Source organism: Thunnus albacares, chromosome 14 (genome assembly GCF_914725855.1).
Source record: "Thunnus albacares chromosome 14, fThuAlb1.1, whole genome shotgun sequence".
NCBI lineage: Eukaryota > Metazoa > Chordata > Actinopteri > Scombriformes > Scombridae > Thunnus > Thunnus albacares.
In genome coordinates this window covers 17154893-17182016 of record NC_058119.1, presented here as the reverse complement: position 1 = coordinate 17182016, position 27124 = coordinate 17154893, and the positions used below count along the sequence as shown (strand labels likewise).

At 37.6% G+C, this 27124-nt stretch overlaps 1 protein-coding gene across 2 annotated transcripts in view; it reads right to left on the bottom strand.

Moving 5' to 3' along the window:
• Positions 1–24184, bottom strand: part of LOC122997543 (protocadherin-15-like) — a 235022-nt gene extending 210838 nt beyond the window's left edge. For both annotated transcript variants that reach the window (XM_044373751.1, XM_044373752.1), the window contains exon 1: positions 23702–24184. The gene's annotated coding sequence lies outside the window, so the exon portion shown is untranslated. The remainder of the gene's footprint in view (positions 1–23701) is intronic.
• Positions 24185–27124: the final 2940 nt, after the last annotated feature.

Here is a 27124-nt window from a genome sequence, read left to right as displayed (position 1 = left end):
TGAAAGCTGCTGTATTTTTCACTGTAGGACTGTCAATATGTCACTTTATTAAGTTTTATTGTTTCAGGTGAGAAAGTAACCATATAGATTCCCAATATGTGGTCAGTTCATTCAAACGCCTGTTTGGAAAGTTGCACCGATGTTGTCGGAGCAGCCAGCTGCTGCTGCAGACGCTGGCTGGGTGACACATCAGCTGGCCATCTTAGCTGTATGATCTGACAAACTGCACTGGGTTGCACCAGCTATGTGAAAACTGGCATAAGCCATCGTAGTTCATTGTAGTAAGCTGGATCAATACTGAAATATCATATCAATGAATTAGGTCTCTACTGGATTACTGTGTTGTAAAGTGGCACGCAATTAATTAAAAAATGATGCTGTGTGGCAGAAAAACTGCTGTTTTACCAATTAGTGAGTTCTGTGACATTTTATGATTTACACGTACTCTAGGGGCATGTGTGTAACTATTTAGAAGTTATCTCCATGGCGCAGCTACTTTCTGATCAGTACTGCTCTTTGGTAATTTACCACTGTCTCTAATGTCTCTGTAGCATTTTGATATGTTGATGATGACGCACAGATTCATCATAATTAGCTAACTTTTTCTCTTCGTTTTGTTTTCATTTTTCACCAGAGATACTGTATATTTCCCCACAGTGTTCTGTGCTACACAACATACTCACAGAGCTGCTAGCATGGCTGTAGATTAGGACCATATTATTGTGGACATGCAACAACTGGCGCAAGCAGCACTTTGACAGTTTATTATTTTCTGGACCTTGAAATCTCAATACGATGAGGCAATTCAATGCCAGTTGTTTGGTATTTTGGTGAAAATGAGGTCTTGGAGGTTGTGCTGAAAATATAAATCTTAGAATCATGTCTTTTCTGGCCCAATGTCACAAATCCAATTTGATGAATTTGGCCAAAAGAGCAAACTAAAAACTTGAGGCAAATGTGCAGCAAAAATGGAATGATGATTTAAAAGGTAAATAAACAATTATAATTAAACACTCTACAACCAGTAGATGTGTTTAAATCTGCATCAGTAACAAAAATATAATTTAATGTGGTTAAAGCAGGAACATCGGTGCATTAAATCCCTGCAGCCATCCAAAGGCAGCAGGACAAATAAGGCAATAAATCTGCAACCCCCAATTTGAGCGCAGCATTACACACGGCTGTTCACTATGTTCACTTTGAATGAATCATGTGCAAACGACACCAAAATAACCTCACACACACTTCTACACACATCATACTGGTCGGGTATAACTCAGTATTATACCCAACCAGTTAAACCAGGGCTCATTAATTCTTTGCATCATAGCCTCCTTTCCAACCTTTTTTTAAAGTGTTTTGTTCATGAAATGTATCACGTATACAGACTCTGCTGTCACATTTTACATGATGTGACCATTTACAAAGTGAGATACGGTAGAATTATTGCTGACTTCTTCAACCTCTTAAATACACATACCATACCATACCACATATGCAAAAATTTAAAAAAATGAATGAATAAACTATCCTAATCAGGTTATGCTTACTCATATTATGTCTTTAATTCAAATAAGATCACCTGATGAAGATATTAACATGACAGCTGCAGTATATGACAGCATAAGCATCACCTTACATTAGGTATAATTCAATTATATGAATGTCCCTTTTATGAACAAATGAATGTTCATTTGAATTGCTTGTGGGCCCATTTGAAAAGTATTTGAAAGGAATTTTCAATAACAATAGGGCTGAGATTATCACTTACAGGATAGTGATTATGTTAGTAGTAATTATCGTTGACCTTACTTTTCAAGGAATGAAAGGACTGTGCTGAAAAAGCTTAATACAACATGACAAAGCCTACATCACTGAGAGGAATCCTTATGTTAGTGTGCCCATTTTCTGTCTACACCCTGTAGTTTCATGCCAAAACAAGACCTCGATCTGACCTGCTGCTAAATAAAACAGACACAGCCTTTAGGTGTTCATGTGTTGCACTGCCCTATTCTGGTAAACTAGTAGAATCAAATCTGTGCTTGATGTGTTTGAGCATTGCATTGTGTAACATTTAACATACAAGAGTTTCATGTAAAAATGTCTAGGGCAATACTTTTTTACACTAAAACATTTCCAGTATAAAAGAAAATGCTGACCATTGATTACTTGTTGAGGCATTGGTGGCATTTCTAAAGGTGGCCCAGATTTTTCTCTGTGTTCTGCAAATGAAAATCGATTACAGGACAACTTACAAAACATAAATAAACCACAGCTATTTCTCTTGAACTGGACTGCATTCTATGGTATGAACTTCAGGTTACAAAGGAAAACATCTATAAGCCAGGGTGACATGTCCAATTTTGCTGCATAACCTATCACACTGAACAATAGGGTAAGAAACAAAAGCTTCTAAATGGGAACACATTTAGGAATATAGGAGCTTTGAGCATGGACTGGGTGTCTGACAAACATAATGTATACTGTATATCTGTAATAGAGTGGCAATATATCCTGAGAAATGCTCCAGCCCAACAACTCTGAAAAAGGCTGACATGAGCAGACAAAGTGAATGAATGTCTTGTCATTTTCACAAAAAAATGAGTAGATTATATATGATTTACTTTTAAATTCCACTCTCTATTTGGTTACGCAAAAAAAAAAAAGAGTACCTTTATGTAGCCCAACCTGACAGTGAGAAAGAAAGGGCTTGAATTAAAACTTGAGATCAGCAGAACTCGATTTCATGGCTAATTTACTTAGATCACAAGGTGTGCATGGCAACTGCACAATCCTGCTGAGTGCCAATAAAAACTCTGGGCTTTTTTTTAAGTTCATAAATCTGTTGATGAAGCCTCTAGCAGTGACGAAGCCTCCTTACGTGACTCTTTCTTAAATGTCACTGTCATATGTCTCTTTGTTAAAGGCTACATTCACTGTATATGTTTTTGTGGGGTAAATGTCATCCCTCACAGGAGCCACAACATAACAGTGATTTTGTCTACTCCGGGACTCCTTGATCTAGTAAAACAGTTTGAAGACATAGATGCAAGTTGATGACCAAGGTAGTCAAGGAAAGAAGAATTTTTCCGAAGCTTACTGGAATATTTGGTTGTGGGTTTTCCTGCTTGATAACTAAACAAATAGTACAATGTACAACCCCATGGAACAACCTTAGCAACAAAGGCTGCAGGAGGGACGGCCATTTGTGGGCATGTGCAAACAATCTGATGTCATCACAAGGAGGAAGCAGAGCTAACATTTATGCTTTGACTTTCAGGGAGCATTTTTACAACCTCAAGTTTAGGACTTTTGACCATGTTTAACATAGACAGCCAACATTATAACAGTATATAAATAACAGTGGATCACAAAAAGGATGATATCTCCCCTTTAAGTAGTAAAGACCTCAGACTACGCACATGCATAATGACACTCACACTTGCTTAAAACTGCACAAAGCCCTCTGCAGTCTATACTAGCAGCAATTGATTATTAATGATTCCATTTGCAGTAAACTGTGTGTACACAATCAAGAGGCTTGTGTGGTTTCTTATGTGACTGTGTTAAAGTCTGTATGCAATCACTTGAGGTTTCGGCTGAGTGCTGGCAGGTTGACAGCCTGAGAGCACGAGGACTGCACTGGTTCCAAAATTCCTTTTTTCACCACGGATTGCTCATCCATCAGTTTGAGCCCTGTCCAGCAGTTTTATTCTGAATACATACTATAGAACCAGCAATCACCACAAACAAGAAGCTTTATTTCTAACAATCTGAAGCATTCAGTGATAAAATTGTTAAAAGACAGTTGATTTTTGTAGGTGCTGCTGCTCTGTTTGTCTAAATGTAAAGTATTAGGGCAGCAAAGTTCAGCTATGACAGGAGTCTTCAACTTCATCTGGAGCGACATTGTCAAGCGGTGATGAGTAGGAGGGAACATAATTGGTCGTGAAATTGTCACTGCACCTGCAAGACATTCTAACACTGCTCTGAAAGTGATAACCTTCACGATGAGATGCAAGGTTACTCAGCCATTTGCTCCCTCAGCCTGTCCACTGAATAAATGCACTGTCAAACTTGAGGGAAATATTTGTAAGAGGCCCCTGTTGCGGATGTTATGAAAATGGTGATTGTACTCGCCAACTGGCTTTCGGATGCTAATGGCAGTTTTGGTATATAAATAGCTCTGGGGCATCTGGTGTTATCAGGGATGTCAGGAGAATTCATATGGGAGGTTCACGAGGGGAAGGATTAGACAAGAACAGAGCACATTCTGGGAAAAAGGTTTGATTCGGTGTCCTCTCTAATGGATGGCCTCCTCAGAGCAGAGAGTGCTGACTAGGACAAGATGGGGAAGAAGTACAAATTAAATGCACAGAGCAATATGTATGACGTCAAATATGATAATATCTGAAGATTTATCTAATACAGTTGTGTATTTTTAGTTGGTAGTAATGCTGGCACAATAGAGTAAATCATATATAAAAGTTAGCCCAGTAATCATCAGCTAAAGCAGTCTCACACATCCCTCTTTGATGCTATGCATTTTGTCATTCAAAAAAAGTTATTAGTGGAAAATGGACAGTGGAAATGTTACTATAAGTGGGTTTGCCTTTTATCTACATTAATACAGCATCAACTGACTACTTTAATTAAGATGATATATGTTTTCCTGTATTCATTCCAGTCCACCACCAGAGAGTTATTAATGTTCAGTTTTTGGTTTAGTGATCTGTGTGCTGACTCAGTTATATGGTAGTTTTTGAGAATGTACATTGCTGTGGTAATATCGTGGTGGACTGTTTTATATTAAAAGGTGTTTCTGATATTCCATCCACCTCGCACCTTTGCAAAAGAAATCTAATTTTAGATACCAAATTTCTGTTTACGACTTAATTCTCATCAAATGCAGTATGGGTGTTAGTGTATCTCAGGTGGGTTTTGGTGCACCCCTCTGAGTTAAAAATTCTGGGTTACCTGACCAAAAAAATATGAATTGCACAAAGTGCAACACTGTCATCCAAACACTTACTTACATTTTAGCAAAAGAAATCCCTCTGAGAATAATTGATCATCTGCTATAACTTACTGTTTGTATGTTTACAACTCCTCTCCTGAAAGAGCGCAGCCTTGAGGTCTAATGTAAAAAAAAAAACCCAACAGTTTAGAGTATATATATCAATATGACTGTACAATCTGTCTCTTTTTTCATTTCATAAAATAAATCTGAAATATTTGGAATATGACCCAAACTCTTTTTGTGTTTTCTTTTTTTTAACTCAATGAGAGTCAAGTGTTGCCTTGAGTCTACACAGACTTACAAAATGTAACACTAGTTATTCCAAGTGAGTCTGTTCCATACGCAGCATGAGCTCTCAGTCCACTGCCAGAGGTAGGATTATGTCTGAAATACATAAGATGCAGTCTGAGGGTAATTTTGTTGGAAATATGGATCATATTTAACTAAATCCATTCTTATTATAATGTGTATTCAGTGCTAATGCTTGAGAGATATCTGAAAATCTGCCCAGTTGTGTGGAATCTGCTGAATCGTGAGTGGGAGCACAGTTTTAAATGTATATATTGTTCCAAATAAAATCTACAATGTCAGCTCTCTGCAAAATAATATATTCACTGAAAAAGTGTGCACATCTTGTGCTGTAAATAACAAAGTAACTGCACAAATTTGATTACTGTGAGGTACCTGTATTATGAAATAAGATTTTTTTTTTTATCATGTTTTTGCCTTTTGTAAAATGACTGAAAGAGACTGCTCAGCTGCATTTCCAATCCGTGCCGCAGGAAGAGAGTTTATCCTCACATATGAAGAAAAAAATTCACTTATTTCACTGAACCAAAAAGTCATTTTCTCTATTGAATGTACCACCACTCACTGGTGAGGTAATGGCCCTTGACCGTGTGCATTTACACGCTGCTGTCAGCGAAGACTGTCATATCCCACATGCAGTAGAAACACCATGTGGGGGAAACAAGATGCAGTAGCACTGAAGTCCAAGGCATGTGAGTAGGCTCCTCACGCAAAAGGTTAAGGATTTCTGCAAAGCAGAGCGAAGTGCAGAAGAAATTTTTTTTTTTTCAATTTAATTGACATTAACTTCAAAGCGACAGAGAAGTAATTCCCACTCTTTGCTGGTGTTCATTTTCCCAAGCTAAAACCTTGTCCTCTTCATTAAAAGCCCATCCCTCCTCATCCCCTTGAGCCTGACATGTTCAAACAGTGTTCTCAGCTTCTTGCTAGGCAGGATTAATGAAATATTTGATATAAAATGTCAAAATAAGGGAAAAGCAGCTTGGACTAGGGACCACAGTGATTATGGGCTAAGAGAGAGAAAAATATAATGAGGTACAATGTTTTATTCCCTTGCTTTTCCGTAACTACAGCCTACTCTGTACTGTGGAGTTAAATAGTTGAAATAGATTTTAGTAAGAGGAAACCTTGCATCTTTGGAATGATAATTACTGAAACAGGAAACAAATATTCATTTTTCACATTTCTCACATTTCCATTATTTTTGAGATACTATATGGATACCAAGAAATTCTCCATTGGTTGTGGTTTTTGCTCTCAAATATTACCTTAAACAGCACAAAAGTTATATTGCTGTCACTTCTTTAGTTTGTGAATAGAGTAAAGAAGAAGGTGAAATAAGTGCCATTTCATTCCAAACATTCTGTCCTTGCTTGGTGTTAAAAAGCCACAACATAATTTGGATCATTGCCCTCTCTCTTACTCTTAACAGCCATTACTGATGTAAGAATGTCACAAAACTTTACCTGATGCATTAACACTGAGATGTGCATAGTGCAAAACACACACACACATTTTTTGTCGGAATGACTGACGGAAATAGAAACCTGACAATCTTAATTGCGTGCAACCAAACAAAAACTCCACCCCAAAGGATTGATGTACAATCTGTGGGCACAGGTTTCCTCAAGTGGAAAATATACAGTATCAAACATGCATTTACAAGACTGAACTATTTCTCAAAATGACAGTGGCAAGCTTGTGCTGTAGGGTCTGCTCGTTGTAGGGCGACTAATGGAGTATGTTATAGATGAGGCTCTACATTGGTTTTGATCAAGTCAAGCTCTACTTCAGCTGACCTGATTATCAGCAGACGTCAAAACAATGATGCCCCTTCTTGTGATGAATGAGTTTATTACTTTTTTAGGCCACATCAGTCACAAATATACTGTGATCTAAGACTTTTCCACAAAACTGTGAGAAGGCCTTGATTAAAAAAATGCCACAAAACAAAGGTTTTGAAATGGACATTAGAACGTTCTCTAGAGCAATGTGACGGAAAAATCCAAGCCAAAATAAATTTCACGGAGTGAAACTGCTCTAAAATCAATAGTCTATATCCCAAGGACCCTAAGGGGTGACGGTGAATGGGCCTCTAAATGGACTTAGTCACTTGGAATGAGGAGGCTTTATTTATTCCCACCTGAAAGTAAATGAAGTCACTTGCAGCTGAAAGCAACAACAGCGGGCTCATTCTCCATCTATTTCTATGTATTAAATCTCCATCTTGTACACTTAGAATTTTTTGCTCTTAAAGGGCAAAATTCTGTTTCTACCATGAGTCTCATTTCTACACTTGCAGTTATACTGCCAGGTAATACTCAAGTGGATAAGTTCAGTGTCTTCTAAGTTAAGGCTAAAAGTTAATGGCTAAAAGGATGAGGCACCACTTACACAATATAATCTACAATGGGTTGAGTTTGATTATTTGTGTGCACCTAAGTGACAAAAATCATGTGATGTTTTGCTAAGAAGTCCTTCTCTGCATGCAGCTAACAGTTGGATATTGTTTTCATGCAGAGAAATCGACTGAGCCCCTCCAGCCAGATCTTTTGAGACTGTCCTCTCCAGAAAAATACCACATTGGTTGTTTGTTCAAACAGCTTAAAATGATATTTTAATTAGGTGCCAAATCAGCTAAAAGCAAGTTTTCATTTTGCCAAGCAAGTCTGCCAGTCATTACACTTAAAGGTCACATATCTAATCTGAATTTTGGTCTAAGCACATGTTCAGTAGCTACTACGTGAATATTCACTCTCTGTTTTAAGTTAAATGTTACAATCACTTAAACACAAAAACATTCTGAAAACGTACTTTTATATCCTTGCTACAGGTTTGATATTCATCTAGTTTGACCTTACTTTTGAATTTTTAATATTTAGCAGGCTAACTGGACATTCTCCACAATGTAGAACTCATGGGGTCATTGTCAGAGCATTTCTAAACCTCTCAAATTGTCTACATCTGCCAGACCCGCGGATGTCGCCATGTTAATGTTGCCTCCTACAGGCAAAGAATGTAATAGCTACTGCAGTTTTAATGCTTGCACCACCTGCAGGCAATGAGTGTTACAGCTGCATCTTTCCCCCCTTATTATAGCTTCTGTTTTCTGTTTGGGTTTGTGTTTTTGAGGTTTTACATGTACAGTAGCAGTCGTACTACCTGCTAAAATCAAATCAACAGAGAACATCATTATATTAATCTCCAGTGGACATCCAATACTCAGACAGAAATACAACTCAGCTTGTGTCTGTGAAACATATGGGAGCTTTTGAAGATTTTGTAAATGGAAAACCACAGTATGCAATGAAATGAGCCGACATGTTAATCCCTCAGCGAACTGTTTTATCTTGGTCGTCCCTTTGCTGACAAGAGTTTGTGGTGCAACTTGTACTCATTTGAATTTGCCTCCTGATGTGGGAGTTGGACTACAAGACAGTGACATACAGAAAGACTTTGTATTTGAAAAACTATGTATGAAACATCATTGTTTCCTCTTGAAATACATTCAATGTGTGCTCTAATTGTTTTCAATATAAGTCATATAAAGTCGACAACCCATTTTATTATTTTGTCATTGCTGAAAAGATGAATATTGTGCAGGGGCATAACATACTGGCCCAGAGCTAACGATTCAGTCAAGAACAGATATGTTAATGAGAGCTCCCACATTTATATTTAAATATTCACCAACAAAGCCAGACCTTTCTACACCTACAGAGCCATATTTTTTATATTGGCTCCTTTTGGCCTCTGCATCCCAAACTTTGCCCCCCCCCCCCATCTTTCTTGACACTCAGTTGCTCAGTTGAGATGCTTAATTGCTGAGTTATAGTGTTAGTAAAAATCTAGGAGGAACATTTTTGCAAGAAACCTGCTTCCCAGACAAACTTATCTCTCATTACATTTCCCAAAATTCAACTGTCTTTGATGTTTTATGAGCACTGCTCATGCGGACACTAATTAGCAAAATGAATAATGTAATTGATTACTTGCCTCGTGTTTGAAATTAGAAACACTTAGAGACAACTGATCATATCAGCCTGGTTTCTTATGCATCAACTGTTCTTGGCACAGCACAGCAGATAGTGAAACAGATGTTAAAACTGTTAAATATAATAGATTTAAACATGGTTGTGTTATACAAAAGAATATAAGAAATTGCTTATGCATATGAATGTCCACAGGAGGTTGATGTGTCAGCTTTAGAAGGGAAAGAAAAACAGTGGGTAGTCCAAGGTGAAAGATTTTACAGATTGAGTAGACATAGCCGGGATGAAGCCACATGAATAAATACTTTTTTTCTTTGAGTGAACTGCTTCTAACACTCCACACGTTTCCATGTGTTGGCTTTGGTTTAGCCTGAGAAAAATCCAGCAAAGAGACCTGTGCACATGACTAATCTATGCAGATCAATTCCGGTAAGCAGCATATTGTCAGTTACCTTGCAGGATTCACCTGCCTCATCCACATCACCTTTATCGCTTGTACTTGTATTTCATTGTCACAATTACTTTCACTCAAACAAATATGACATATTATGTGGGGTCCCACTGGGGTCCATTCTTGGATCTCTCCTTTTCAACATTTACATGTTTCCCCCTGCTTTAAATTACTGTAGTTAACTTAGTTGCTGAATATGCAACTTCTCCTTTCACTATCCTCTAACGTTACAAATCCCACAAACTTGCTCATCAAATTCTTGGATGAAATGAAAGACTGACTTCTTACACTTGAATAGAAAGATAATGGGTGCTGAAGCTCAAAGGCAGCTGATCTGTGAATACTTGGAGTAAAGATCATTAAAAAATGAACATATTGGCAATCTTCGCTTTCAGAATATCATATTCATATTAACAGCTTCACTAAGGTCGCCTTTCACCTTTTAAGAAATATCTTTCAAATCAGACACTTTCAATGCAAACAAGACTTGTCATGAGCAGGTTTGACTCTTGCAATGGGCCTCACAGCTAAAGTTACTGATAGACTGCAGCTCATTCAGAGAGCTGCTGCACCAGTTCTAACCACATCACTCTGATCCGCAGAAACCTCCACGGGCTACCCGCTGCTTTCAGAATACAATTTAAGATCCTCCTCTTGGTATAAAAAAGCACTTAATGGCATTGCTCCACAGTATATATCAGACATGCTCTCACTTTATAAATCTAGGAGATCTCTCAGGTCACAAGGCACCAATCCCCTTTGTTTTCTTGGAGCATTTTCAAAGTCAGATGAGATTTAGTATTATACGCCTAAAGAATGGCATATAATGATGATCTTAGAACTGCACTGACAATGTGTTCACTTAAGATTTATCATTTCATGAAGTAATTTACTTGTACCTTATCATTGTTGTTATATGTATATATTTATATATGTATATGGTTGTATGTATATGCATAGAGCTAGACCAATAAATCAGATATATGTATTGAAAAAAAAAGTAAGAAAGTAAAAAATGTAAGGGATCCATGCTACTTTTGTATGAAATGGTGCAATACAGTTGAAATTTAAAAAATTTGAACTAGAACTCAACATGTTTTAAATTGTCAATCTTCTAATCAAATATACCAAATCTATAAATTAGGGATTGCTAACTTGTGTTACTTCCATGGCTGCTGGCTGAGTTATGAGTATGATTCACAATTCAAGATGTTTATTGTCACTCTGGTTATATTACAAACATTCAGTGCATTGACCTGCACTGAATGTTTTATATGCAGATCGGGTTTTTGTAAGTAATCTTCTCTGGGGGCAAAGTTATCAAGAGTCTGACTAAAAGATGGGATGGTGGTCAGATCTAACTGCTGTTTATATCTTAGTAACAAATGCAAACACTGCTTCTACAATGCACAGCAACATGCCTACTCATTTATCATGCTAGATCTTGCTGAATGCAAATAAAGCACCAACTTTATTTAGTCACTTTGACTACATTGCTACATTTGCTTTGCCTTACTAATGAATGTTTTCTGTTCTGACATAATTGTAGATCAAGTTTTCTAAAATGTTAAAATGTTTAAATTATGTTTTATTTAATTTACTGTATGTCTTAACACTCATATTCATTTTATTTAGTAATCAGTTAGTAATAATATATTTTAGTCAAGATAGTTATACTAATAGTAATAGTAATTTTTCATATTGGCATAAATAAATCTGATCAGTTAGAGATAATATTCTCACTATATATCTCAAAGAAACTATGCTATTTTTCAGAAACAAGAATCAGTCTATGTAGAGAAGTTGGTTAAGAAACAATCATCAGGTCAACAAGACTAGGTCAAAACCTCATACTGTATATGGCTGTACCATGTGTGGTCAATGAGCAAAGTTGTGGCCAGTTTGTTACAGAGATAGTCAGTGGTCTATAATGTGAATTCCTGGATATTAAATGTTCATCTGAAATTTTCTGAAATGGTTCCAGTAATATTTGTTGTTTAAGTGTACTCAGAAAGAGTCAGAAAAAGGTTATAAATACAGTTGCAAGAACAATACTTTCCATATCTTGGGATGTTTGATTTGAAATTATTTTCATTGTAACTGTAATTATTCTAATTATCTGTTAACACCCCCTACTCTCTTTCTATCTGCAGATGTCTCTCGTTTTTCTAAGACTCAATATTGAGTGTTTTGTCAGAGTGATTGTTATTTGGGGTGCTTTAATTGTGCGTGCTCCCTCATGCCACTCAGTGCATGGAGAGCTGTTTTCTCTCCTACTCTCCTCTGTGCTGGACTGTTACAGTGCATAACCATATATTTGATTTTAAAGAGAATGTATAATGAAGCAAATGACACACAGTAATAGTTGATGGTAGAGTTTATTAATTATTCAGTATAATCAAGTTGATTTTATTTGTATAGTGCCAAATCACAGCAGAAGTTATGTCAATGTCAAGGCATTTTTCATATAGAGCAGGTCTAGACCATACTCTTTAATTTAAAGAGACCCAACATTCTCCCATGAGGAAGCACTCGGCGCCAGCGGCAAGGAAAAACTCCCCTTTAACAGGAAGAAACCTCATGACTCTGAGTAGACAGCCATTTGCCTCAACTGGTTGGGTTCAGAGAGAAAGAGAGAGAGAGCGGGAAGAGAGAGAGCATAGAACAATGCACGTTTGACATAGAAAGTACAGCATAAACAGTTTACAGTATTGTATAATATAATAGCATATTATACAGTTAAACACGGTGAAAGGTATCAGCTATTTTTTATTGGCGCATGTGTATTGAAAGAATACATGATATAATGAAGAAAAAAGCAAAAATGTACCAGCGAGACACATTTAAAACAATTTCGGTAAACAAGGACAAGATTGGAGGTTATGATATTGTAACCAAGCGGCAACCTCCGGGGCTGAGATATGAAGCCAATGCGGAAGTGCCAAAAACCTGCATTCTATCTAATAGCCATCAGGGGGCGACTCCACTGGCTGCAAAAAGAAGTCCAATTGTATGGAAGTCTATGATAAAATTTCCCTAGTTCTCTCTTGATTTATTACCTCAACAAAACTGTTTCCTGATGAGTTTATGGTCTCAATTGCTAGTTTCAAGTTTTCTTCCATACAGCAAGATGTTCATTTTGTAAATTATGGCCCCATTTAGAGTAAAATAGACAATAAAGCAGCATATGCTTTAGTGTGTGGTTACGTTGTGATTGACAGGTCGCCACCACGGCGACAAAGTTGCTTACGCAACATAATCATTGTGTATGGGCGTAGCAGCTGCTATTTCAGTGTGTTTTCAGTTCACTGAAGTTAATTGTAACATTGTGGTCGCCTAAAAAAGTATTGTTCAGCGTTTGGTTGTAATAAAAGACCCACCAATGAGTCCTATGATCAGTTTTCTGATGAGCACATTTTGTTTTAACAATTTTAGGCCTGTTTTTCGCTAGCAAAAATTAGCATTAGCATTATCACTGTTAATCATGGATTGTAAATGCTCCTTGCTAACCAAGCTAGCAGCTAGTGCTATGATCACAGACTGTATGGTCAGCTCCACCCTCTTGTTCAAATATTGCCACTTCTGACTCCAAAAATCATACATGGCGACAGCCAAATCCAAGATGGCGATAGTCAAATTGCTACACTCGAGGCTTCAAAATGGCAGTTCGCAAACCAATGGGTGATGTCATGGTGACTATGTCCATTTTTTTTTTTTTTTTACATACATATTTTTTGATATCTTCCAATCACACGTACGCAATTGCCCATTGAAATTCGCAGGTATGTAGCTAGCCAATCGGGATGTGCCTACCAATTACTTGTGCCTTTTCCAAAGTCCGTTTGCACATTCATATGGAGGGTCCGCCATATTAAGTGCCATCCCAAAACCAACTAGCAGGGAGTGGAAGTGGGTTATAAAACCCTCCAACAGCGAGCCTGCATCAATGTTGACTTACTGAGCAAGTGCAACACTTATGGTGTTCGTCATGGAGGCACTGCATACAAATGTTAAGTTCCATGCAACAACCTGTCCAAACATTTACCAGTAAACTGCTCAAACTAACATAGACATTTAATATTGCCATGCAGATGTTAAAAACTTAAAGGATACATTGAATTTAGGATCAAATATACAATTCTCTAGAAAATGGTAGATGTGTTTATTTGATTGTAACGTATTGTATATTTACAAGGACTTTCTCAGGACTACAAGGACTTGTATGTTTACAAGCAGCTTGTAAACAAAAGAATGTAAAAGGAAAAGATGCTTACAAAGAAAAGAAATGCAACCAAAGAGGCTTGGGAGTAATTTTGGTATTATAATATATGTATAAGTAGTATTATATATGATGAAGTCTACCTATATGTTTGAAATTAGTGTAATTTTTTATTTAAACAAAACTGGTTTGGACAGGAACTTCTGTAAGTTGTTTAATTTCTTTCCAATGGAACATTAATACATTTTTAAAAAGTTTGACAGTGCCTTTGTGTATCCTTCATATCTCCAGAGACAACGATGTTCTCAACCTCTGGTTGTTATATCCCAGTTAGTGGCATAGGCTAAATATACTTCTGACAACAAATATATAAAGGAAAAGGTAAACACGTTTATTGTTTCAAGGGGAAAACATTCATTGTACACAAATGTAATTACCACAGATAAATTATATTAATGCACAACAGGCTTTTAGTAATACTTGCAGTGAATTGCCATTTACATGTTGAAATTTAGTAAAAGACAATATAACCCAGGATACTGATTTGGTTTACGGTGTTTTGTTTGGCAACGTCGGTGCGCAGGACACACTCTGAGTGCAGCAGGATTGACAGGCACGTGTAATACAGAGTATGACGCCTGCCATATCAAATTTGCCAGTATGTCCATCTTGTAGTGATCACTGAGGTGAACACCATCCTGACACCACAGCTGCCTGTATTAAAAACAAACGTTGTGTAAGTATATGTAAGAAATATTAATTACAGTACAGATGAACATAGACAACATGACAAAATTTGGTTTGCTCTGAATTGCAACATATTTTGCATACCTATCACATAATGGAAGAAAGCTTCTGATGAAAAGCAGCAGACATTGAGGAGGAATGTCTCCATAACGAATAGGAAAATCCAACAAAAAAAGGTATAAAGAAAAAAACAGTGTTACATCACATTAAACAGAAGTTTGTGTACTCTTAGAATGTAGGGGTGTAAACATTTATCACACATTGGATTAGAAAGCCTACCTGGGGCCAGCGATACAAAGCAGCTTGTAGAAGAGATTTAAAATCTTTTGCGGCCATCTCAATGGTGCAGCTGGACGTCAAGTTGTTGCTTGGAGCAAGTAGGCAAACTACATCAGGAGTGAGAGGAGGGTCATCAACGTGGTATATTTCCCTTCACAAAGCATCATCATCTCCTCCAGGTGTAGACATGAAACCCAAGCTGAACCGGCCCTCTGGCATGGCAACATAGCCATCCACAAAGGATCTCAAATGCGAGTCACCAGTGACAAGGACAAACTGGAATAGAAGATGTTGTTCATCAATGCCTGAAAGAAAATCAAAACACTTTTGTGTTTTTCAAACTAACACACTGAACAAATACATAATCAGAGCATCTTTACAAAAGTGTCAGAGCACAGTATAGTCTAACCTCTTTTTTGTTGGATCACATTTTGTCTGGGTCAACAGTCTTTTGCACATAACCACTGAGCTCAGACAAAGGCCACTGCAAGACCTTTTGGCACAACCCATACCCTGCCATGGCTGTAAAAAACAAAAAGGGACATTAAACACATGGCAGCTACTAACCATTGGCTTAGATACTGCAGCACTTATTAAACTACAGTGCTCTGTTTCTATTAGACTGTATCCGCCTATTGAAGATCAACATATGCAGCTGTAGCTGTTGTAAGAGAGATGTAAATACTGAGCAATTATAAGTCATGCTACTGACTGATAAACTTCTAAAATTGTGTTATACCGAAATTACTGGGACTTTGGGAGCAAAATGCGACCACATTGTTCATACAAGCTAAAACACAGTCGTTGTGTAACGTTAATTTCAATTTCTGGTAAATGTGTAACATACTAGCTTAATGAAGCATTTCACTTACCTTGGAGAGATAGACAAAATGGTGCAGTCAATGAATTCAGAAGTCTTTTGTCTTCAGCATTATATCCAAGAGCAGCAAAATATTAAATTTTGTTTAATTTGGAATGAGCTGTAGCCACAAGAGGTGCCAATTCATGTTGAAAGAGCAACGGCCAAAGGGGAAACTTCAACAATCAGCTGGAGGCACCAATGGTGCAAGATCATCACTTAGTCAGCCAGTGAGTCAGTCAGTAACGGACAGACATTCAGGGTTACAGGGCTGACTCCTCAGTTACTGTTGACAGCTAGAGCTTTATGGTTACAAGTGTGTGATTATTTTAAGCAAACTTTACATGTGGTATGGAGAGAAAAATATCCAACCGCTTTAGGTTGTCTATGACTTAAAGCATAATGAGTGAAATGTCACCCTAGCATCATATATCCTGCTCCCACAACCTATGATTGCCTAAGAGCTCCATAGCATTGTGTGCATCGTACTATTTTTAAGCTTGAAATATTCACAGAGAGCTGTGTATGTGTGTATCACTGTGATTGAGTGTGTGTTCATGAGAGAGAGAGAATGAGACAGCTTGAGAATTTGGAGATGTTTTAATGGGGAGGTGGGGGCGTGGATCTCATGCGCTTCAATATTCATCCCTCCGAGAATAAAATCCTTCACGGGCCTTAGCAGGTTGCCTTGGGTCTTGATGTTTTTAATTTCTGTGATATTGCCAACAGTGTAACCTAGATGTTAGGAATTGTTTGGAAATTCTGAATGTAAGATTTCAACTCAAGCATCATTATACTGATGGTGCTTCTGGCAAGGCTGTTTAAGTGCAGAGCTCCAACAGCAGTGCATGTTGTTGCTCGTGCTGGGCTTGCCAGACTGTGAATCTATTGAGAACATCCTTGAGTTTACAAGTATCCAAAGTTTCAAACTGAATGACCAGTCAAACATTGCAGCACAGAAGACAACTAAACCAGGTCTAGCAGTGTGCAGTGCCGTCTGCCAGTGTCTTTTTTTGTCATATTGCAACTGGGGGGGAATGCCAAAGTGGCTTTAACTTAAAGTTGCTCTAATGAATAGTTTTCTGTTAACAATGGGTCAAATGACCACATGTAATGTGAAAGGGATCGGCTGTAGTGACAAACCCACAGATCACCTGACTCTGCAGTTTCCCTCAGCTCTACAGAGAATTTTTTACTGTTACTCTTTGTTTTAGTTTTACACCCAGGTCTTTACCGTTTTGATTTACTTTCACCTCTCCCATCGAATTTGTATTCAGCTGCAGCAGACAGGTGTTTTCAGCAAAAAAGCTAAGCACCTAGCAGCAGACAAAGTTAACAACTAGTTGGTGAACACAGTGGAACATTTAGCAGCTAAGGAGCCAGATATTTCCCTCAGTAGCTGGGAAAGACCAAAACACAGCTAAAAGGAAAGCAAATGTACTTTCTTTGCCAGTTGGCAAGAAACACAATTTAAAATGAATGCTAATGTTGAGCTGTGTCTGTTGAATGTGTAAATAAGTAACTGTTTGCTAACACATTAAACATATCAATGTTATAAGGTAAAAGCTGTGCCTTTTACAGTTACATAACAAACATGATGTAATGCAGTTTTGGATCATTCTAGCAAGATTTTTTTTTTTAAAAACTTTAAATTTTTCTGTTACAGCAAAATCCATGAAGTATTTAAGACACACTCTCATTTTTATAGCACCAAACAGTGCTTCCAAATACCTTTTCTCACAGCTAACTGCAGATGTTTTGAAACTCAATACACAGTTGAGATTTAAAACAAATCATCAATTTAAGACATCTCTTTGGGTTCTGATAACTTCTGATGGGTTTTTGTCATTATTTTTGACAATTTATAGACTCATTAATTAAGTGATAAAAAATAATCAATAACAAAAAAATATATGTGATGTACTGTAATTAAATAAGGACTTCAACCTTTATGGCAAAAATGTGCTCTATATTTAAGTCATCATTAATAAGTTGTTTGTGTAATATCATTCACAATATCCAAATATTTCAATAATTAAACTGCACATAAGAAACAAGGTCACAGACGGTCCATTCAGTCATTTCACATAGTAAAGTTAAAGTACATATATCATTGCCTGGCACCGCAGCCACAGATAAATACTCTTACTGAAGTGTGAAATTAGAACATGGCCACAATGTTATCTGTTCACACCTACAAATGGTGCAGTCAGTGTTTAGTCAAGCTGTTATCATAGTATGGTAATTCATATAATTCCTCTCTATTTGCTTTTTGTACAGCAGTATTTATTTGGAGCTGGGGCAAATATTAATTTATGCTAATAGAATTTCAATCAGTAAACATACGGACACTTGCAACTTTCCTCACAAATTATAGATGCAAATAATCTGCATATCAGTTTTTCCCCCCAAACTGGAGCTGTCGGTGGTTCCTTGGGCAAAAATTAAAAATGATAAATTCCTTCCAAGTGCAGCTACTACAGGGAGATGACGCTTAACATTAACTTACTAATGTATCGGTTGGATCCTGCTCATTAGAAAGACTTCATTTGAAAGGCAAGTAAACAACAAACAGCCTTCAGCCTCTAACTAATTATTGATTCAAAGGGCAAAGGCCCAAATATCAACAGCATGACAACTGCTCAATTTTAGCTTTTGCAGCTGGTGTAATGGGCATGCTGGCATTGTAGTTTGCCACCACTATTAAAGTAAAAAATCAAATAAAGAAAACACTGTTATGCAGACTCTTTTATTTCTACAAACACACTTCTGATGAGAGTTTCACATGGGAGAAATGTTACACATAGCTTCAGTCAGGGGCAGATTCAGTGATTTGGGGGCCTCATGCATGGGTTGTCACCTTATTTTCACCCTTTCTCTAACTGAGAATGTTGGTATTAGCAGTGGTAGATAAAGTACTCAAAATCTTTACTTTAAAACTATTCATACCACACAGCAAAAAGATTTATTGATCATATATTATGTGTAAAATCTGAATTTGCAAAGTAGGAACAAGCTGTCAGATAAATGTAGTAGAACAATATTTTCCTCTGAAATAAAAGGGACTGAATCCCTCCTAGTATACAGTTGCATAACATGATAATATTCATGTTATTAATATTCATGTAAAGTACAAGTAACTGTAATAAAGCATAATACTTTCACCACTCATATTATAGAGGTTGGTGATTGCCATGGACACAATCATTTACCTTGGTTTTCCTCTGCTTACCTGACATGAACTGCTTACTGAATCAGACAGTGGAAAGTAACTAAAATCATTTTCTCAAGAGAAGTACTTGTACCTTACTGACTATTTTCATTTTATGTTACTTTGTATGTTAATTTATATTATTGGGCCACCACATTTGCAAATTAAGATTTTATACAAAACTGATAAAATATGATGCATCATCATAGATTAAACTAACCCACAGTAATGTACATATGATAGTTATGTTAAAATTCACATTAAAATTACTCTTACATGTAAATATGTCTGTAATCATAATACAAGTAACATGTAACATAATATAACACAAGTAAAACTCTGAATGCATGACTTGTAATGGAGTGTTTCCATATACATGTAGCAGGATTGCTACTTTAAGGATCTGACCATCTTCTATGGAAGGAAAAACTTGACGACTCGCTAGTTGTTTCAGGTGGAGCAACAGAAAACAGATTTTTTGGGGGCAGGCAGTTGCCTACCTTGCCTAATAGTGAAATCTGCCCCTGCATAGCTTACACGCTTGCACACCTGGGAACAAATCAACACAGCTCTTCATACTAAATCCATTTCAACACTCATGTCTCTTCAGAAAGATCTCTGATTCCAGTAAAAAGTCCAACATTCCCAACCATACTTGTCTAACATTTTAATCCTCTGTACTTCTACTAGACACTGCTGCCCACATTCAGAAGAGGGTGAACCACAGGAGGTGAGGAACAAAGTGCCCTGCAGCATTCTGTTACCGACTACTTAAGGTCTGTCTGTAACCAAATCTCAAAGAATGGGATCCCAGATGTAATAGTATTACTTCATTAATCTATTACCAAGTACAAACACTTCTTATGTGTGAGAAAGGGAGAAGAACAAGAGAGGACATAACTAGACATTATGTTTGAGAGTGACAAGAAAAACGAGATAAAGGAGAGTGAATGCACAAGAGAAGGCGAGAGGAGAATAAATCTAATGTGTGCATGTGCACAGCTTTTCATATTCATATCAAGTTCTCTTTCCATTAATGTTGAGACTACTGGTGTTGCCACACTGAGATAACTTATATGCAATCATCTTCTCCCTTCATGCTTCAGTGGAGACCTGGACACAGATTTCTACTACAGCTGCTGGCCACTACAGTTAGCCAAGCTTTACTATGACCTAATGCAGCACCTTATACAAGCCTCTATAAATTTACAACACCTCGAGAATAAACTGATTAAATGTTTGATTCTTGATCTGTAGGTCACTGCTGCCATGTATCCATCCAAAATGAAAAATAAAATGTCTTCGAAAATCGGAATCTTGCTGTCTGTTTTGACATTTTTGTCATTTTGATATATTTTTTTTATCATAGAATGACTATAATCAGTTAACTAGTCTATATTGTTACAATGGTGCAGACAAAACTCCAGAATTCATGGCCACTGAGTCTCGAAACATAGCCAAACATGTATACGAATATATCACAATAAGACTTAATAGTCTTCAATAATGAATAAATTTGTCCATCCAAATGTAATCTTTCCAATAAAAGTAATACATGATTTGATATGTAAAAGCACAATCTGATTTACTCTACATAAGTCTTTAAAGCAGCCATAATCAATATTTTTAACAATGTATCAAATGGCTGTGTATAATGTTGGAGGCGACTGCAGTGATAAACCTGCAGAGAATTATCACCCATTTCTGCAACTCCCCTCGGCTTTACAGAGCTTGGCTCGGCTGCAACTTTACTGTTTTGGTTCACTCTCACTGCTCTCATAGAGTCGTTTTTTGGCCACAGCAGGCAGCTGTTTTCAGAGAAAAAGCTCTAAAAACCTACTGTACATTACCTGCTCAGCACCAAATAGCAAACAGACAGTTAGCAACTAACTGGCGAACATAGTGGAGCATTTAGCAGCTAAAGAGCCAGATATTTCCTTCAGGAGTTGGCAGAGATCAAAAACAGAACAAGAGTGAATATTGGACATCAGGTGGGCAGAAACATGACTCCAAATGAATGACGGTGTTGCTCTGTTACTGCTGGTGTGCAAATAAGCAACAAGCATTTAACTCAGGTTTTAATTAAATTTTAAATTGTAAGATGTAAATTAAAAGTGGCTTTTACAGCAGGAGGCACTTTGTAAGGTACATACCTAAAACGTGGGAAAAAATAATCAATGCCGAGCTTAGAGTGCAATCCTCCTACTGCAGCCACATGTCAACTTTTGCACTTCAGTGTGTCAACTTCCATTGCACTCTTCAAAAGTTACCCGTATTTTTCGACTCCGCAGATGAATTTCGTTGTTACTCCCCGGTGGTTGCTCTTTTCTGCTCTTTCCTTTTCTTTTTCTAAAAAAGATCAGTTCTACCTGACACAGAGCACAGGCAGCCATTAGTGCTTGCTACTTTTTTGTGCATGACTCCTCTCTGTTACTTGTTTATTTCCCAAAGCAATGGAGAATCTGTCTCTCTCACAGGCCCTAGACAGAATACTGCAGAGCATTGCAATTTCATGCACTCACGACAAATAAATCTTTCTGCTTGGCTGGCCATGAATCTTCTAGAGGCTCAGTGGCCACACAGTGTGGCACTGTTGCACCTGACATTACAGAAGCTACACCCTTTGAAACTTGGGATGCACCTGTGTCGCTTTATCTGCCATCCAAGGTACAATTAGACAAAATGTAGGAGCCACATGGGGCCCCGAACAACTCAGGTGTTCTTTTGTTAAATATGTCTGCAATTGCAATTCTACTTTCAGTACATCTGGATTTGATCAAGTAAGACTGATGATCTGATCTGATTATCAAACAAAAACAAACTGAACAAATGTTTGGGCTCTTTGTAAAGTGTATCTCATGAAATACAAACCAAACCATCATTAAAATATCATATGTTATACCTTTGCATATTTTTCCATCTCCATGCAACTCTCACACAGTATTTGCACACATGCAAACTATCAGCCTTTACTGTTTAGGATAAATCTTTAACCATCAATAAATGAACCTTTAGTTTCTTTCCAAGCTGGCTTTCAACCCTCTTCCATACCCCTCAATCATCAGATGCTATCCCACTGAGTGAGCCATGACAATGGGCTGCCTATGGAGCAGGACACGGGCAGAATATCAATGGAGTCTGGCTGGCCTAAGCCACGCTACTCTTCATCTCTCATTTCCCAAATGTGAGCCTCTGGGAAGAACTGGCCCAACCCTAGACTGATGAAGACATCATGCAGCAGTGCTTTTTAAGTATTCTCTGCACATTTTTAGGGCACTACCTGAACCTGTAGCTGCTGGTAAGTGTAGTTCTCATATAGTAAAAGAACATCAGAGAGAAGAGAAGAGAATTTATGCACATCATTCGAGAACAGGAACATATGAGAAGCCATGGTTAAGCAGCATTATGCTGGGATACTGTATCAATATTCAGTATTCAGTCTCACTAATAGATGAATACCTGTCAATCTCCTACAACCTGCCATCACACAAATACTCAAATACAAATGGTTCTGAGCACTGCGTGTGCTATAGTCCTCTGCAAACTGCAGTGAACTAAGCAGTGTCCCTCAGAATGCAAAACCAGATTGTTACAGAGAATATTCCTTTATTCATGCCACTCAATTCTACACTAAACAAATTACAATGGCTTTTGTGCTTATAAACTTGGCATTCAGTAGTTTCATATTGTGTAGATAGTCTGCAAACAAAGGCATATGAGACAGGGGATGACTATGGTGTGCAATAAAGTGAACTTTCTAGTGCACTCAGTTGTTAGGTCAGGAGTGAATGCATGTGCACTCTTACTCCATCAACTCAAAGCTTTTTTATGTATTTTCCAAGGATTTACTGCTTTTTTGGGGGGGCGGGGGAGGGGGTTTAATTGTGAATTCTTTAAAGCTGACTCAGAGACAATCTTCTGTATGAAGGGTCTTTACAGTATGTTCTACAAGGTTTTATTAATTTTGTTGATCCCAACAATAACAGTCTGTCCTATCAGATGCAACTCCATGTCATATATTTTATGATATTAAAAATGTCTCCTTTAGCTTCTGGCGTGGGGTTAGAGCTAAAAATGATGGCACTGTCATAGACGATCCAAATCACATGTGATTCTTAAATAGTGGCACTCCGAGGGAAGATAATCATTTTTGTTACCCTGATCAGAGTAGGTCGAGGCATTTTACACTTGATTTAATCGTGTTACCAAAACGACTACAACACCAATCCCTTAAGTATTGATCGTCCGTCTCTGACTTGGTGCACATTCTGCAAATTGCATTTAGCCTTCATGCGTATGGAGCGCTGGATCTTCATAACGCTTGAGTAGGCTGACGCATGGTGCCTGGATGAAGCCGTACAACGTGCGACATGATAGTTAAAAGATAACCCTCCACCAGCACTATGCCTATCAAATATGTGTCGTGTGTCGATATTATTCAAAAGAATTAAGATGACACCTGCGCGTAACAGGCTCAAATAAAGGATGTTATTTTTTAAATGCCAACTGCGATGTGTTCAGAGTGGGTACATTCATTTTAAAACAACTTCACATAATGTAATGAGTCCCACCATCCTTAAGAAAACTCAGCAGCGACAACAATTATTTTCTTACCTTACGGGCGCACCCGCTGTATTCCAAGTGCACCAAAGGTCATTGCGCAAATATTCAGAGGACAAGATGTAGGAGTGATGAGAAGTAGGTTAGACTGCACAATACCTAATCCTGTTCTTAGTGTCCTTCAGACGTCGTCAACCCTATAATCTTCAAAGCGAGAGGGGTCGGAGCCTCCCGGGCGCTCAGAGACTCCCGGTCATAATCTCACCACTGCCAGTTTATGCGTGTGGCTCACTTTCTCCTGCGCAGCCGGTAAAGTTGTCCGTGTTTATTTCAGTCCTGCAGGCGACCCTGAAACAAATATACGTTTTCCAGCGGGAAAGTAGGAGAGGTCAGCACGGTCTTCAGCAAAGAAGCCCGTTTACCATTCCTGACAGGTGGCAAGTCTAACCACCCGCTAAAAAGATTCACACATCACCTAGCGGGGATGTGGAAACGGCCGAAGCCATAAAGCGATTCTACGGGTAGATTAACCCATGGGTTGAGTTGGTTTCCCCCCCTCTACTTCCTCTTTTCTTGCGCTCTGGCGCCACCCAAAGTTGTGTTGGGGTGTTTTATCCACACACGTAATCTCAAATGACTGTGTGTCCTCCCTCTCTGTAAACAGATTTAGATGAAGTGCCATAATTTGACAAGATTTTGATTTATAGACACACTCTCAGAGAATACTTTTGTTGACTTATATCATTTGCTGCAGAATTTGACATCTGATTTAATTCTAATGTTGAGATTCTATTCCGAGCATGAAATGAATTAAATTATCAGTGAAATGGGACTAATCCAAATCTTTCTGGAGCCCCACTGAGCGCCCTCATTATACAGCTGATGATGTTGTGAATTTATTGACCAAATGAAAAATACCACAAATCATCTCAGACTGTGTGTCATGGCAACAGACAGCTCTTAATATTGCTTGTATCATTTTTCCTGTTGTCAGTTCACCTGTCACCCATTCACCCTGTCACTCTAGAGCCTGCTGTCCCTCCCTACTCCACAGTTGTCCCCACTTTTCCCCCAAACCAGATCATCTCTTGTGCATTACTGGCTGTTATGACTATTACCTGTCCTTTTTTGCCTTTTTGGACAGATCACCTGTTGACGAATCCTGTTTTAAATATGCAGTAAACAATAATATTAACCTCTGAATCATGCATTTAATCTTAATGTTCTAGACAACCTGGACCCTCTTTAAGAGCTAAAAAAACCCATACTTTTATCACCTTGATACTTCATGACTTTTCCTACATTTATGAGAGTTGCTTATAAACCTGAAATCATGAAATGTTTAAGAAGTTGATGAATTACTTTTGTTTCAGGTCTCAGCTTTCAAAAAAGTTAATTACAATGGATTTTTATATGCTTTATACAAATTCTTAAGTCTGTTTGGGTTTATGTCCTCTGAGCTTTATAACGTAACATATAACATATAACATATTACAATTTATACCCCCCTAAGAACATTATGACATAACGGCCGAGTTCATGTTTGACTAAGAAGGAACTACTGTATGTTTTTAGTGTGCAGCATTTCAAGTTTTCAAATCTGCATAATATCCATCTACCAGGCGGGATTGGAAAGAAGAGTTGTGATTTGTTTCTGTCATTACTGCAAATCTGGCTAAGCAGAGTGAAAACATCCTCAGTGTTAAGTGAATCAGAGTTGAGTGCTGAATCTGCACATGGGATTGTTTAGTATAAAGTGCCTACATGAAAAGTCTTTCCTGGTCTTATTCCACACTGATCCCGTGTAAACTCTGATCTGCACATTGCAAACTTCCAACCTGCTGTATGCAAATGCATCAGCATTTTTGACAGTTTCTCTCCTCAACTCTGTCATTTCTTACTGGGAAAGAGAAGATTAGACCTGAACCCAAAATGAAATCCAATTTTAATCAATTTTGTGTAAATAAGACAGGAGGAAAAACACCGATAATTCAAGAATAACTAATTTATATGAAAAAAAGTCTTGATTTATGTTAAAATGATTTTTATGATTTTGTGGAATTATTTGAGGGTCATTTAAGTATTATGAGGCCATAAGCACTGACCCTGTTGCTATTTGTGTCATGTGCACCCATATAATTCAAGTGTAGAGAGGGGCTCAGGTCAAATGGTTTCTCCACATTTCATCAGAATAATCACACCTATCTTGTCATAAATATGTATGCAATCAATACTGTTAGGAGGCTTGGCGTTGTTGCCATGCACATATAAACAACCTTTTTATCCCAAAGTATCTTCAGGATGTCAGGAACATCAGGGTATGTGTGGGTAATGTATGGATTCACAGATTAAGTTTACAGGGTTTACTTACTTTTCTTTTTAATGCAGGGCCCTTCTATTCCCTTAATGCATTGTGGACCAAGTAGAAACACAAGTCACAGGCTATGGCTAAGTCATCTTCTGAATATTTATTTGCAGGAAAACAACAATAAATTAAATCAATTTCACTAGTTCGATAAGTAAATTAACTGTTAAATTAGTTGCAAAATGTCTCTCAATTTAAGATAAACCGCACAAATTCAAATAAACCAATCAATTCCCTGCACAGCATGCTGCACACCAAATTTGAATCACATAAAACCTCCACTAATAACCTCTGAAAATACAATTACCAACTGAAATTCCAATGCTTTATTTGTCTCAAATGCAAAACTCAAATGCAGGGAGTCACAGAACACAACACATGCAACTTTTGAACTTTGGAGAAATCATAAAAGGTTCATGAAATAACTACATTAAACAAACAATCAATTTTAAGATGCGTAAACCAAGGAACCATCAGGTGTGGATTGCAGTCTGTCTGTTGTATTGTCATACAGAAAGGAAAAGGTTGGGACTTGTTAGTAAGTGCTATTTTGAAACTGCAGCATCCACAGAAAATCTAATGCTTTCCATGGTCACAAACAACCCTAAACAGGCCACAAGCAGGTCAATTATTACAAAAACTGATTATGTAATAACTGTGTCAAATTACTCTGCTCGCACATAAGTAGCTACAATAAACAAAGATGAGTGGAAGTCAACCTCATGGCTTTGACTAACTATTGTGTGCATATATTTTGCAGTTTATGATAAACAACCTACTACAAACATGATTTTCAGTTGCCATAAATCACAGCCTCTGATAAGGACTTATTGTCAAAACACAGGAAGCAGAGCAGCACTAAAGGTGAATAATGAACTTTTGTCTGAACCAATGTACTGTATGGGGTGTTTGCCATCTGTGAACCCTTGGGGGCCAAGAGATTCTTGCCATATTTAGAACAAGAGGGAAGCTGAGAAACCCTTCAGCAATGGACGGAATATACGGTGTGACAGAATGACTAATAATGTCCAAACAAATATGTGCTTAATGTTATGCTATAATGTCCAAAAGCTTTGGATGTATAATTTTCAGGTGGGACTTTTATTTGAGAT